General features: G+C 41.8%; 1 long non-coding RNA gene across 1 annotated transcript in view; it reads right to left on the bottom strand.

Annotated features, from left to right (window-relative positions):
* Window positions 1-2,226: 2,226 nt before the first annotated feature.
* LOC144771651 (uncharacterized) overlaps window positions 2,227-14,949 on the bottom strand; it is a 304,257-nt gene continuing 291,534 nt past the window's right edge. Inside the window, exon 4 of the long non-coding RNA XR_013599409.1 lies at window positions 2,227-2,468. This is a non-coding gene — a long non-coding RNA (uncharacterized LOC144771651). The remainder of the gene's footprint in view (window positions 2,469-14,949) is intronic.

Consider the following 14,949-nt stretch of genomic DNA (forward strand, 5'->3'; position numbering starts at 1 on the left):
AGCTAACCAGCGCCTCCTCGGGCTCCGATAAGCATAACAACAGAACATTATGTGCAGGTCGTCTTCATCCCTAGCTTTGCAGCATGGACAAAGCTTGTCGCCCCCTGACGCCCATTTGTAGGTAAAAACTTTAGTAGGGAGCGTGCCAAACCTCCATTGCAGGAACAATTTCCTCGCGAGAAGCGGGTAAATAAAATCCATAAAAGGTTCAAAGGCATACGAATTTTTGGATGCTAAAAAATGCCCCGTCAGAGTTCCGCTGTCATGTGCATTGGCCATATCAACAAGGCTTTCATTCTTATAGAGTTGAGCGAGGGACTTGCGTGAAATCCTTCTGCAGCCCTGAGCAGGATCGTCCCAAAGGTCAGGCAGTTTCAGGCTAGAGCATTCCGACTTGATGTATGCCAACCAAGGGATCTTATCATTAACGTCCAGCCTCATGATGTGTATAAGGTCCTGCCTATAATGGTGCAGCTCATCGGTGGACCATACCCGGTGCCAGAACTTCATGGGTTTCGACCGTAGGTCCTCTGTGATCGACGGAATGCCCAGGTCGAGTCTTAGAGGGAGGAGTGGTGTGCCCTGCGGGAGAGCAAGTAAGCGTCTAAGGAAACAGTTTTCCACCCCTACCATAGCCTTCCCAGCTTTGTGACCCCATAGCTCACTGCCATACAAGGCAGCTGCCTTCGCCTGGGTCCTGTACATTTCAAGAGCCGGGCTAACAGGTTTAAAAGTAGATCTATTGGACACCCTGAGGAGAGCGCCCGTTAGCTGGGAAAGTTTCAACCTGGATCTTGCTACCTGAGAGTCCCATGTCAGATTTTCTTGTAGGGAAACCCCCAGATATATAAAAGTGGAGACCCTTTCAAGGCTAGTTCCCCCCAATTTTGGATTGGGTCTGGTCTTGGATGGGGGGTTGAAGATCATGAACTTGGTTTTATCCGTGTTCACCTCCAACCCATGTTGTCTACAGAAGTGGCCAAAACCATCCACAATCCTCTGGATCCCCATGGGGGATTTGGAAAGAAGGAGGGTATCATCGGCAAACATTATTGCCGGAACCCTCCTTCCTGCCAAAACCGGGGCATCATTGTCCCCAACAGCGTCAAGGTGTTGTATGACACTGTTGATGTACAGACAGAACAGCGTCGGAGCCAGAACGCAGCCCTGTCTGACACCTCGGCGGACTGGGAATTTACCCGAGGGCTTGCCATCCCTCCCACACCTCACTACCGCAAAGTTGTTCTTATGCAGCCTAATGATGATTCTGAGGAGGTGGGGGGGAACTCCTAGCTTCTGAAGAACCTCCCACAACTTCCCCCTTGGGACCAGGTCGAAGGCTGACCTCAGGTCCACGAAGACCATGTACAGTCGACCTCCCTCTAGCGTGACCGTCTTGCTTCTTTCTACAACCCTCTAGCCTCTTTCTACACTTCATTTTCTTCTTTCTGTACTTCTCTTGCTTTTTTCTGCATCTCTCTTGCCTCATTTTGCATCCCTCTTCCCTCTTTCTGTACCTCTCTTGCCTCTTTCTGCTCTTCTCTTTCCTTATTCTGCACTTCTCTTGCCTCTTTTTGTACTTCTCTTGCCTCGTTCTGTACTTCTATTGCCTCTTCCTGCACATGTGTTACTCATTCTGTACCTCTCTTGTTTTTTTCTGTACTTCTTTTCCTTCTTTCTCTACTTCTCAAACCTCTTTCTATACTCAAATTGGAGATGCAAGCTGTCTAGTTTAAAGGTCTGTCTGCTTGCTTTAGTTACTGAGGTATATGTCCACTTGTACATGTATTCTCACATGTGTTATGCATCTATAGATGGTAGCTTAAAAAGTGGGTTGCTTCTCCTATAGGTGGTCAAATCTTCTCAGTTCTGCTCTGTCATTCGGTTGCACAGGCAGATATGTCTTATATATATAGGTTTTATAGAGCCCCTCAAATATACTATTGAATATCCATGTGCTCTGTATTATGAGCAGAAAGAAATACATGCACCTTTTTGTACACAGATTTACAGAGTATATTGTTTGAAACACAGATATTCAAGAATTTGTATATGTATTTTTATGTAGCATGTCACTAGGTAAAAGCAGAGACACAGGTATGCATACCTTCACAAACTTGGTCAGACTTACAACAATGATATGGCTAGGATTGCTGTTTTACATTTGGTAGGCCTAACTGTCTGAACAGTCGATGAATAGTAAACCTTTAAGAGAAAAGTGACAACATCTTGGGAGAAGGATTAGTGATTAGGCTACTTTGCATTAGGCCTCTTTCTGCACCTCTGTTGCTTCTTTATGTACTTATCTTGCTTCTTTCTGCACCTTTCTTCCTCTTTCTGGACTTCTGTTGCCTCTTTCTGCATTTTTCTTGCTTCTTTTTGCACCTTCCTTCCTCTTTCTGCACCTCTCTTGCAACTTTCTGCACTTCTCTTGCTTCTTTCTGCGCCTTTCTGTACATGTCCTACCCCTGTAGGCATAGTTAGAAATTAGCATTCAGAAAATATTAGAAATTCACTCAAAAAAACACAGATTTCAGGGACCTTATAGTTAGGATTAACATTTAAAAAACCATAGAAATTCACTCAAAAAACCACAGGTTTCAGGGACGTTACAGTAAGGCTTACATTTCACTTGTACAAAGCCAGAGAAATTCAGCCATTATAGTTAGCTGAACTAACTATAACTCGCGCCCCTCAATGCACTGCTGATATCACATATTACATCACTCATGACATGGTCAGTGCATCACTCATGACATCACTGAAGGTTATATTAGGGTATGAGGAGGTGCATCAGAGATTAAGTGGATGATGTCACCAGTGATGTCATTTGAGATGTCATCAGTGACGTCATCTGTGATGTCACTGACTATGTCATGAGAGATGTAATATGTGTCGTCATCAGCAATGCATTGCTGGGGCACGAGTTATTGCAAGCTCAGCTAACTATAACGGCTGAATTTCTCTGGTTTTGTACAAGTGAAATGTCAGCCTAACTATAACGTCCCTGAAACCTGTGTTTTTTTCAGTGAATATCAAAGGTTTTTTAAATGCTAATTCCTAACTATTATGTCCCTGAAACCTGTGTTTATTTTCTTTTATTATTTGGGTTCATTTTCCTTTTTCACATTTGATTAGCGTTTTACTGGTATATGGTTTAAATTTAAGATCGTGGATATAGAAATTGGCAACGCTGGAAGGGAGGCACGAAGCCACTGGGCGACTGATGATGATTAATGTAACATCTTTACAGATAACATATGTTTTCGTCCTGCAAAGACCTAAATTACATAGCACAAAATTGGACACTGTCCAGAATCATGAAGTAGGGATTATGAACTACTTAGTATTATTTTCTTAATTTGTGCTTAAATTATCACCATAATGCATTAGAAAACATTTATCAACTCACAAGAATTATTATGGAATATTATTTAGCACTTTATATATATACAGTTTGGTATGTGAATAATTGTATAATCATTTTTTTACATTATCCATGACTGTGTGGACGAGTCTGTCTTCTCTCCAGGAAACATAACAAGTTATTGTAAACTTCCCACAAGTCTGTCTTTCATCTTAACTATTGTTTACCCACTGTTTTTATAGAAAATAGAGCACTTCCGTATGTGGACAGTGACTCTGACAAAGACCAATCTGGTCAAAACGTGTCAGTCCATTAAATTTAATTTCCAGAAATTTTGGAGTGCGGTTTTCTCTGTGCAGCTGTGCGAGGCTTCTGAAAAAAATTAAAATGATATATATATATACTGACTGGGCGCTACAAAGGTGCGCTACTTTAAGATACAGGGGGCGGTGCGGACTTGTAACAACAGGTTTAAAAGGGGGGGGACTTACCAGCAGAGTGTTGCATCACTCGTGGAGGCTTTGGGCGCTGACAAAGGCTACCATCTGCCAGAAATGCATCCGCCATTTACCGCAATTAAAAGCCTCCAACTGTTTCCCCTTGGGTCTCTGCTCTTATTCTTTGGGAAGGAGTTCTGTTGCATATATATATATATATATATATATATATATATATATATATATATATATATATATATATAGTATATCCTCCTATATCATAATATTATGCTCATCCACCAGCAAATGACTACGTAATACAAAAGTAAGTAATTTAGCCTCAGTCTTTATCATATCTCTGACACCACACCAAAAACCATATGGAAGAATCCCATCATCTTCTGCCTTTGCGTAAAGAAATTGGAGTGACACAGCGATTGACAACTTGGCGATTTGGCCCTTCTGCATTTACAGTTTTCAAGCACAGAACATTCTGAGACACAGTTGGAATTTTTAAAAGCTCTTGTTTTTCCTCTTTAATAAACCTATATCTGAAGTCGTCGTCTAGGATTTCCTTGGTGGTTCATATTTTCTGGGACAAGCATCAACATATAAAGAAAGACAAAGCCATATTTCTTTGAAGTAGCTGTCTTCTATAAAAGACTTTCAATTGCTGTCTTCCATTTTAGTCTTGAGATCAGTTATTTTTGAATAAAGCAACTTAATTGAATTGCCCTCAGATACAAACACCTAAGTTGCATCACCCAGGCCTCAGTGCGTAGATTAGTTAACTATGGGGATTTTGGGGCACAGTCCAAGAAGTCTCTTGATTGGAGGAAAGGTAATACACAAATCATTCGCCTGTATTTACTGTGTATGAGCGATCTCATTTGCAATGCTATTTCACACAAGTGATTTAGAGATTTCTGGGATATTCAATGCTGCGTGTGGCTATGACATCCACTCCAAGCTAAGTTGAATGTATGGGTAACTGGTGTACATCAGGGTTATGATGTTCAGAGATTTTCCTAAGGGTTATTCTGCACTATTTTAAGCGAGCTGCAGTTAACTGTATTTTTTGCCCTTGTGTGAAATTCATTTTGATCATACTTTTTTCTTTCTCTGTAGAAGAGCGAGTCTTGAATGAAAAGTAAGTTATTCCAGAAACATCATATTTACATTTGTTATAAAAATATCTTACTGCTCTAGACCAGCAACTCATGCATCAAAGGTAAGGTATTCCAGAAGCATCATGTTTACATTTGTTTTTCAAATATCTTACTGCTCAAGATCTTATGTGTACGTATTTTTTATTGACGGTACTTTCAGACACTTCTATACAAAACATTATTGCTCGTCTACTGTTACCATCCGGAAAATGTGCAGTACCAATTTTACCACTACAAATTATGATGGGTCAGGGGGCCGTGCCAAGGACGTATGGAGTCACATGGTGGCCGGAGGTGGAGGGGTCCTGGTGATGCCAGCAGCAGTCATGCCGCTGGCAAGTCGAAGGTGCAGGGAGCCATCTGAGGAAGAGTGGCGCCAGGCTGCAGCCAATGAAAATGGCAGCTGTCACGAGGAACTCAGCCTGAAAGGACCCACCTGCGCCATAGCAGAAGTTGCGAGGAAGCCAATAGGAGTTTTGCCTGGGAAACCAGAGCCCTGGAGACACCGACAGGGCTGTGTGACTGGGGAGCCAGTGGTGTAGGAGCTGTCCAACAAAGAAAGGAACTGCGGTGAGACAAGAGTGTGGTGAAGGAGGAGCAGGGGGTAAGAGGAAACTGGAGAGCGCAGCTGCACCCAGGCATCCTGCAGCAACTCTCGCAGTAAAAAGGTCCTGAGGAAGAAACAGAGATGGCGAGGAGCACTGGAAGGGGCCCTCAATCCCTTACAAGCAGAATAGCACAGGCCACCAGCATGCATGGGGAACACCCAGGAATTCATAAATACCTGGTGCTCCAAGACTCCAGGTTGGGGTGCAGTAGGGCTGGTAAAGATGGGGTAGCCCCGAGGCCAAAGAGACATACTTGAGACAGAAGGACAGTAGTGGGGGTGTTTTTGTCTGGGGTGTTTCACCTGGACCTTCTCATGGGGTCACACCTCCTGGACTGTGTTCAGTCCCTTATTATGGAGTTATGAGACTGACCCCCAGTGAGCCGGCAGTGGCCAGGGGGTGCTTGCTGCCAGGTGACATGTTGGCACTCGTCGGTGGCAGGCCAAAGTAGTTGTTGCATGCAGGCTCCTTTGTAGGAGCATTCAGTGGAAGCCCATCCCTTGTGCCTGGCAATCTCTGTGTTCTTGGAGAAAATCCACCAGGGTGCACCAGCTGGAGAATGCTGCCCAAAATGGGATACCTGGGTGCAGAGCAGTGGCAGTGGTTGCTGATACGAGGCTATAGGCCCACATGGGAGCAATATCAGCAGCCATTAAAGACATAAAAATGGCCCTAGAGCTGAAAGTTGATACCGTGGACCAGGATGTGAGCCTCCAGAGGGCCGGGGTAAGTGTTGGAGAAGCACACCTTTTATTTTAGTTTTTCTTCTTTTTTACCTATTTATTTGAAACTGACTTTTAAGCGTGCTACAGTGGTGGCACGTTTGTCCTACTACCGTGTCTGCTAATGAACCTTCTTACCTCGAGTGAAATCACAGTCAACCACTGTGCACTGTTGCTGGAAAAAACTTTCCAATTTTATTTTCACAGAAATATTTTTTGCTTCCTTTAGCTTTTTCACATCAGTAAACTTAAACTTTTCAAATCATATATGCATTTTACATAGGTACATTGTTCTTGTTTTCATTTAACATATAATCAAATGATGGAATAATTTCACACTATAATGAGGTTAACATTCACAAAGCATTTAGGGGCCTATTAGGATGGCGTCCGTCCGCCATCCCAGAGGTGGAGAACCCGTCCGCAGGGGCAGCGGCGGTCCCTCCGTGCGAATTAGGATGTGACCGCCACCCTGGCGGTCACATCCTGTATGTTTAACATTGCGGCGGGTGCTGCTTGAAGCAGCACCCGCCGCAATGTTAAAAATGCATGTTTAGCCTTTACATGTACAAAGCGGCAGGCACCGCGCGGTGCCTGCCGCTTTGTTCATGTAAAGGCAGGGGGGTACCATAGGTACCCCCATGTGCACCCCCCACCGCCTGACACCCTGGGGGCCCGCAACGGGCCCCCAAACTGAAAAGACCATATGCTTTTCCACGGCGGAAAAGCCGCTGAGGAAAAGCATGTTTACGCATGCATCCTAATATGGCTGCCGGTGTCTGATAGACACCGCCACCATATTAGAGCTTTTCCGCCGCGGGACCGCGGCGGAAAAGCTGCGTACGGACTTCCCGACCCCCCTGCCATCCTAATCTGGCGGGGGGTCTTGTGAATCACCGCAGCGGTGAATCCAAATCCTCGTGGCTTCCGCCGGCCCCGAGGATGCGGATTCACCGCAATCATAATCGGGCCCTAAATTCGGATTCCTTTTCGCGCCCAATGCATTTCGGACCTCCAATGGTCCTTCTTCGGGGGCCTGAAATCTAAACAATAAGAACATATATTTACACTTATTCAAAGATAAGTCAGAACTGTCAGATGCACGTGGGGGCTTTTTTTCTATTTGCACTAAAACATGCTTGGTTTTTATGCTCCTTTAGAACCCAAAATAAAACGTGTCGAATAAATGTGCGGTTCAAACACCGTGAAACCTTCACCCAACTGCAACTCTTGGTTACTGAGTATTATTATCAATGTTCACATTTCGATTCTTTGATGTGAAGGGGCGAGAAACACCTTGACCATTGGAGAGGTGGGTAGTTCTAAACCTGCAGCACATGAATTTGGGGGATAGTTTAGGGGGAAAGAGGACTGTTGAGGTCTGCAAAGATGTTTACATATATCCACCAATACCACAAAAGAGGCAGAGGAGAACGCTACTGAGTAACCCATGGTATGTCCTTAGACCCACCACACTGCGAAGAGGCTGATACTTAAACTGCTCTCCAGGAATGTGAGCGGCATGGGAATTGAAGCAGGGCATAGTAGCAAAATATCTTAATAGATGCAAGCCTGGCCTAGTCCTGTTACAGGAGACACACCTAGTGGAAAATAAGTGCAGATTTCTAAGCCGTTGTGTTAGACCTTTTATTCTAGGTATGGTTTTCCCTGACTTTTTGCCTTCAGACGTCCTGTCTTTACTGTTTTTGTTGACTTTCCTTTTGCTAGCTTTAGGAATCTGAGCACTTCTAACCAGTGCTAAAGTGCATGTGCTCTTTACTTAAAGCATGGTAACATTAGCATATCCACAATTGCCATATTTAATTTACTTATAAGTCCATAGTAGAGTGCACTACCTGTGCACAGGGCCTGTAAATTAAATGTTACTATTGGGCCTGCAGGACTGATTGTGCCACTTACTTAAATAGCACTTTAAACTTGTCTTAGGCCTGCCATTGCAAAGTCTGTGTGTGCAGTTTTAAACTGCTCTGTCGATCTGGCAAATTGAGGTCCAAACTTTCCTTCTTATTAGCTAGCGGACAACTCTAAGGTAGGCCCTGGGCAGGGTGCAGCATATTTAAAAAAGTAGGAAATACGTTTTCACCTTCCTCTTTTCCCTTGTGCTGGTCTTGTTCTGAATTTACCAGCACTTTAAGACATCAAATTTATGAATGTTCTAATGTATTGACCTTTTGGCATTCTATTTGATCTACATGCATGAAAATCTTTAACTGTGATATTATGTTATCATTGCGAAATGTTTTTCTAGGTTGATCTTCACGTGATGATTGGACTCCTATATCTTTATTGTTCGACCTATTTATTGTATTAGCATTCAAAGTTATTTTGTCATGTTGTAAAGATAATTCCAAGTTATCCTCATTGACGTGGTGGAATTTCATTTGTGATGAACACAGAATTACTACTGTTTCCTCTTCTATTTTATCTCAGAAAATTAGATCGGATCTTCTCTGGTTTCCTTTTACATCTTATCTTGCTACACATGCACCTGTATCTTAAGCTACTTCCTCTTCTTAATTTCATATTTCATTCTATGCATTTACATCTTCCTCTTTTTTCATTTACTCATCTTACATGTATATATTGAATGCTTATATATTATTTGTAATATGTGTATTGCTCTGATAATTTTGTTATCTTTTCTTTTTCTTGTTTTTGTTTATCCTTAAAAAGTCAATAAAATTCTTGAACAAAAAAAAAAAAGTAGGAAATGTTCTTTTAAAGTTTTACATGTCCTGGTAGGGAAATGTTCCTATATTTCTTTTATACTGTTGCAAAGCCTATGTTTCACAATGGCGAACATTGGGATTGCCTTATTACATTTTATAAATGTAATTTCCAATTGAGAAGAGAAGGGCCCCCTACATTTGGTGTTTCTGGAATTACAATTTTAAAACACAAGTTATGGTGAAGTTGGATTTTAAATTGTAATTCTGAAAATGTCACTTTTAGAAAGTTGGAAAAAAAACAGATGATGGACGGAATGCTGAACAAATCAAACATTCACGCACAGTCAAAGATCTTGGTTAAATCCATAATTTTGGACCCAGCCATATGCGAATCAGTCTTGACCCAGTTCCTCTCGAACTACCAGGGAAGGTCCTCCCTGGACCAGAAATAAGCATCTTGTTATTTGTTTTTGGGTATCACCCCTCATCAGCCAGGCTAGCTTGAATCCAGTGGCACAGTGAGCACAATACCTTTGTCTGGGCATACCTTTCCCACTTAGGGAGACAAATGCAAAAAGAACAGATGATGGATGGAAAGCTGAACAAATCAAACATTCACCCCCAGTCACAGATCTGAGTGTCACATCTATTGGGCCCGAATCACAGAACTAACTTCAGACAAAATCCTAAACTTACTACTTTTGGTATTCACAGAAGGCATTTAGTAGTAGTAAAGTTAGGATGTTTTCTTAAGTTTGACTTAAGTTTGACTTAAGTTTGACTTAAGTTTGACTTAAGACAGTCTTAAGACAAACTTAAGACAAACTTAGGACAGACTTAAGACAGACTTAAAACAGATTTAAGACAGACACAAGACAGACTTAAGACAAACTTAGGACAGACTTAAGACAGACTTAAGACAAAATCCTAACTTTACTACTACTAAATGCCTTCTGTGAATACCAAAATTAGTAAGTTTAGGATTTTGTCCTAGGTTTGACTTAAGACAGACTTAAGACAGACTTAAGACAGACTTAAGACAAACTTAAGACAAACTTAGGACAGACTTAAGACAGACTTAAGACAGACTTCAGACAAACTCCTAACTTTACTACTACTAAATGCCTTCTGTGAATACCAAAAGTAGTACGTTTAGGAGGTTGTCTTAAGTTAGTTCTGTGAATCAGGACCATTGTTTTTTGTTCAGCATGCCATCCCAGTTATGGCCCAGCCATATGGAAATCAGTCTTGACCCTGCTCCTCATGGGGACAAGGCAGCCCTAACTGTCAGGCCTGGTCCTCCCTTGTGCGGTAACAAACATCCTGGGACTGGTTTCGGGGTATCACCCCTCATCTGCCAGGCTACATTGAATCCAGTGGTAGGGTTAGCACAAGGTCCATGTCTGGGTATACCATGCCCACTGAGGGTGACAAATTGCAAAAGAACAGATGATGGACAGACTGCTGAACAAATCAAACATTCACCACCAGCCAGAGATATAGGTCAAATCCATTGTTTTTTTTGCTCATCATAACACCCCAGTTTGGACCCAGCCATATTCAAATCTGTGGAAAGAGGCAAATGGCAGCAAGGAATAATTAACGCTGCACTACCTGACTATACACTATACTAGAAAGCTCCAAGTCAATGTTGAGAACCTCCTAGGTCCCCTGCCAATGAACCCAAGTACTATAATTCAAACACTACTTTGGCGACGTGATTGAGAGACATCGCATCCCTCGATATGTGCTCACGGTGCATTTGATATTCAGATGAGATACTTTTAGATGTTATAGCTATGACAGTGAACATTCCTTCGTTCGTTCAAATTTATTGTTCAATTACTTAAAAAGTTTAACTGCTATTAAATTTGAGTCTATGAATCTGGGAATTAACATCATCAATTTGAGTTATCAAGGCTTTCTTAACACTGTACGTACATTCCAGAGTACATTACAGAGTACAGTACAGTGTATCACTGCCCTGAGGAAGCCCTATTCGGGGTGAAATGCGTTGGCTGCATCTGCACTGCGTTATGCTTTGTGATTCAAGCAACTATTAATGAGATTTGACAAACTTCATTGAAGAGTTCGGATAGATTGTTTTGTTTAGCATTTGTGCTTCTGTATATGTGTGTTGCCACTCTGTGCTCTTTTGTTTGTTTTATATGCAAGTCTGTCTTGACCCTGCCCTCCATTCCAACCATCCAGACCGAACTGCTAGGCCAGGTCCTTCATGGACTGGGAATAAGCATCCTGGGATAGGTTTCATAGTATCAGCCGGACTAGCTTGAATTTAGTGGCAAAGTGAGCACTTTACCCACCTCTGGTCATACTTTTTCCACTTAGGGCAACAAATGCAAAAATAGCAAATGATGGAAGGAATGCTGAACAATCAAACATTCACTCACAGTCATATATCTGGGCAAAATCTATAGTTTTTTTGCTAAGCACGCCACCCAGTTTGGACCAAGCCATATGCAATTCAGTCTTGACCCTGCTCCACATAGGAACAGTCTAGCTCGAACTGCCAGGCCAGGTCCTCCCCGGACCAGAAACAAACATCTTCGGATCGCTTTCGGAGTATCACCCCCATCAGTCAGGTGAAAATGAAGGGAAGGGTGGAGTGGGGAGGGTGAGCGCAAGGGTAAGGGGCTATCTAAACAAAACGGGAAGGGAAAGAGAAACTGTTTTCTTTTTCTTACTCAATAAAAAAGTTTTTTTTTAAACAAGAAAGGGGTTTGACCAACTTATGCAGGAGCTGAAGCTCATGGTGAAGCATACGAAATCCTTTGTAATGACTTCTGGCTCACAAAATATCCACTCAAAGACATTCTTTATTGGGATAACTGAAATTTTAAAGACTAAAGATTTTAATTATAGAGGCCTCATGTTTTAACGAGAATTCGCACTGGGATAGATTAATTACCCAGAGAAAATAGGGTCTGGAAGCTTCTTGCACAACAATTTCTAGTTTCACCAGAAATTTGGGACATAAGCCATTTGCAGAAATGGTCATGCTGTACAAAAGCAAAGTTCTCAGCATGAGCACATATGCAGATGGAGCCTGGGGTATACTTCAAATAAGTCTCTGAAGAATGTAGAAAACACATTTTGAGCAGGCTACTAGGGACCTCAAAAGTTGCCCCGAGTTTCTTTACTCATAATGAACTTGGGTTAGGGTTCTTAGAGAACAGGATAGACCTTGCTCCAATCCAATTATGGACAAGATTTGGTTTTATCTCACTTGGCTCCAAGTGAACAAGATTGACTTTGTAGTGGCTTTTCATGTGCCTGGTACCTGTTTTCTAAGGTTACCATGTTTTCCCTCTGATAGACCTTGCTCCAATCCAATTATGGACAACGATTTGGTCTACTGAAGAATTAGGTTATACTCAAAGTAAAGTTAAGGCTAGCCATGTGCAGAATAACATGATAACGATTCTTGGCTCGGGTACATTAAAAATATTCTGTGTGACGTAGGATTCACTGAGTACTTCGTGGATCCTGTAAAGAGTCCCCCTCTTTTGACGAACCAAGTAAAGAAAAAGTTTATTGCACACAAGGAGGAGGCTAGCCTTGTAAATATGCTTGACTCGTATGTTTAATTGCTAACTACAGAAGGGACAGACCCTGACCCTGACATGGGTTAACACATTGGAGCTTAGGTTTTATCTCACTTGGCTCCAAGTGAACAAGATTGACTTTGTAGTGGCTTTTCATGTGCCGGGTACCTGTTTTCTAAGGTTACCATGTTTTCCCTCTGATGGCAGATCCCCTCAGTCTACTAACCATGTTATGCTGTTTTGCTTTCAATAATCAATTTCTAGGTCACAGTTTCTCAGACCCCTATTAAGTGGGAGATCTTTCAAAAATCATCAGGTGACCTTACTTTTCCTTCAACCCTTTGATACTCTGGCCATGTGTTACTCAATTTTGAAGTTTATCACAGGCATTGGAAATGAGCAGTGTGATTTTGAGTGATGTTAGTATTTTATTATTGAAGTATACCTGGTGATAGCCCGTATTATGATGAGTTTTATGAAATGTTCCTTTTTTAGTGGCCATGACTTTTCATTCTCTGTATCTTGTAATTGGGGAGTATAGTAATTCTGTGATTGATGTGTTATAGTTTTTATTGCAATACGATGCCTTTTGCCCCCGTGTTATTGTGATGTTTGCTGCACTTTTATGGTCGATTGACTTAATAAAGTTGTTTTACTGACTGCCAGTGATAGCAACTGTGACATCACAAGTCTTTGGCCCATAATGACATCACATAATTTATTTCTCAACTCTCTCTTTCCTACCCAAAGTGCGCTTCTTCTGTAGAATCTGCCACCTCTATCTACCATTAAATGACGTCCATGATTCGTATTTAATTATCTCATTTATGTAAACTCTGCCTGGAGACTGCACAAGAGCTGATGGAAGCCCGACCACTTTTAAAACGCAGAGAAGTGACTGAAGAATTATCTTTCTGAGTCACTACTGTCCTTCTAAGAAAAATACCTTATTTACTCATTCCATCTCTTTTACTGACTGCGTATAATTGTTATCTCATGAACTTGTATAACTACTGCAAAAATATTTCCTGTGATAAAGAGGATTGTGGTTTTGTACCATTTCAATGAAGACTTCAGGAGATATCCACTCTCTTACCCTGATTTCATCTTCATCAAAGGGGATTCAAATTTTGTTAAATTAATGGGTGTTTTTAGGTTGTGACATTCCCCCTCCGTTCACAAGTAATGTACTTACTTTGTATCAGGATTACTGTATGCCACATGTTCTTAACTGGTAAAATGGAGCTACTGTGCCCAATTCACAAAGAAAAGTAGAAAAGTGCAAGCAAAGTTCTTTGACTCCATCTGATTGTATTTTTCACTTTGTTTTGCTATTGACAAAATGTGTGATAGTGCTTGTGGACCCCCCATCGCATGTCACCAATGGTTGTCATGAGAAAACTTAAACAACCAGGGGGACACTTCACCAGCACCACAGGTTGAAACAGAGCGAAATGGTTCTCAAAATTAGATATTAACTTGGAATACCACCAGCTGCTGCTAGATGAAGCTTGCAGCTATATCATCACATACTGATGTTTGTAGGCCTACACTGGTACAACTGCCTTTGCTTTGGAATATCCTCAGTAGCTGAAGATTTTCAAAATTTTATTCAGCAAGCATTGGCTGGATTAGAGGTGTTCCAAATGTCAGTGATGACATCTTAATTCATTCAAAAACAACTACAGAACACTGCCAAAGACTGAGAACCAAACCACAGAGAATTTGTGATTGTAGCCTCATGCTTCATTGTCACACATGTGAGTTCCTGACAGACAGCATACACGTTTAAGGATATGCGTCAGTGCTTAATTTGTAAATAAATAAGTGCCAGGGCCCTGACCAGGAGGCCACTGCATCTTGCACCACCCATTGCCCCGTCGTTGCTGTCAATGATGGTACCAAAACAACTATTAACCATCTCTCTTGTCTGCAAGTGCAACAGTTAAGATTATTACAGGTCCTGAAGGAACCTGAAGCTGAAGGAATGGCTGGGGAGGCAGGTTTTTATAACTTTTTTATGCATATTGTATTTATAAATAACCATTGTTCTGCTCCTCTCTAAAGTAGATGAGTAGCGCCACCGTGTGGCAGTCTGTCATAAGTGTGGTGTTGACAATTAAGTACCAGTGCCGAGTACCGGAAACCAATTAAGTGCTGGTGCTCAGCACCAGAAACCTAATAAGTGCTGATGCTGAGCACCGGAAACAACTAGCATAAATTAAGCATTGCGTTTTCCCAATAATTAGGTAGTGTAAATCCACAGAGAGCAAGAGGCATTAAAAAGCAAAATCTCTATAGTGTGTGAAATTAGAAGCTTTCTAAACGTAGCCAATTATGGCGGGTGCTTCATCCCTCATTTGCAAAACACACAAGATGATGGACGGAAT

This window comes from Lissotriton helveticus, chromosome 8, assembly GCF_964261635.1.
Source record: "Lissotriton helveticus chromosome 8, aLisHel1.1, whole genome shotgun sequence".
NCBI classification, from domain to species: Eukaryota; Metazoa; Chordata; class Amphibia; order Caudata; family Salamandridae; genus Lissotriton; species Lissotriton helveticus.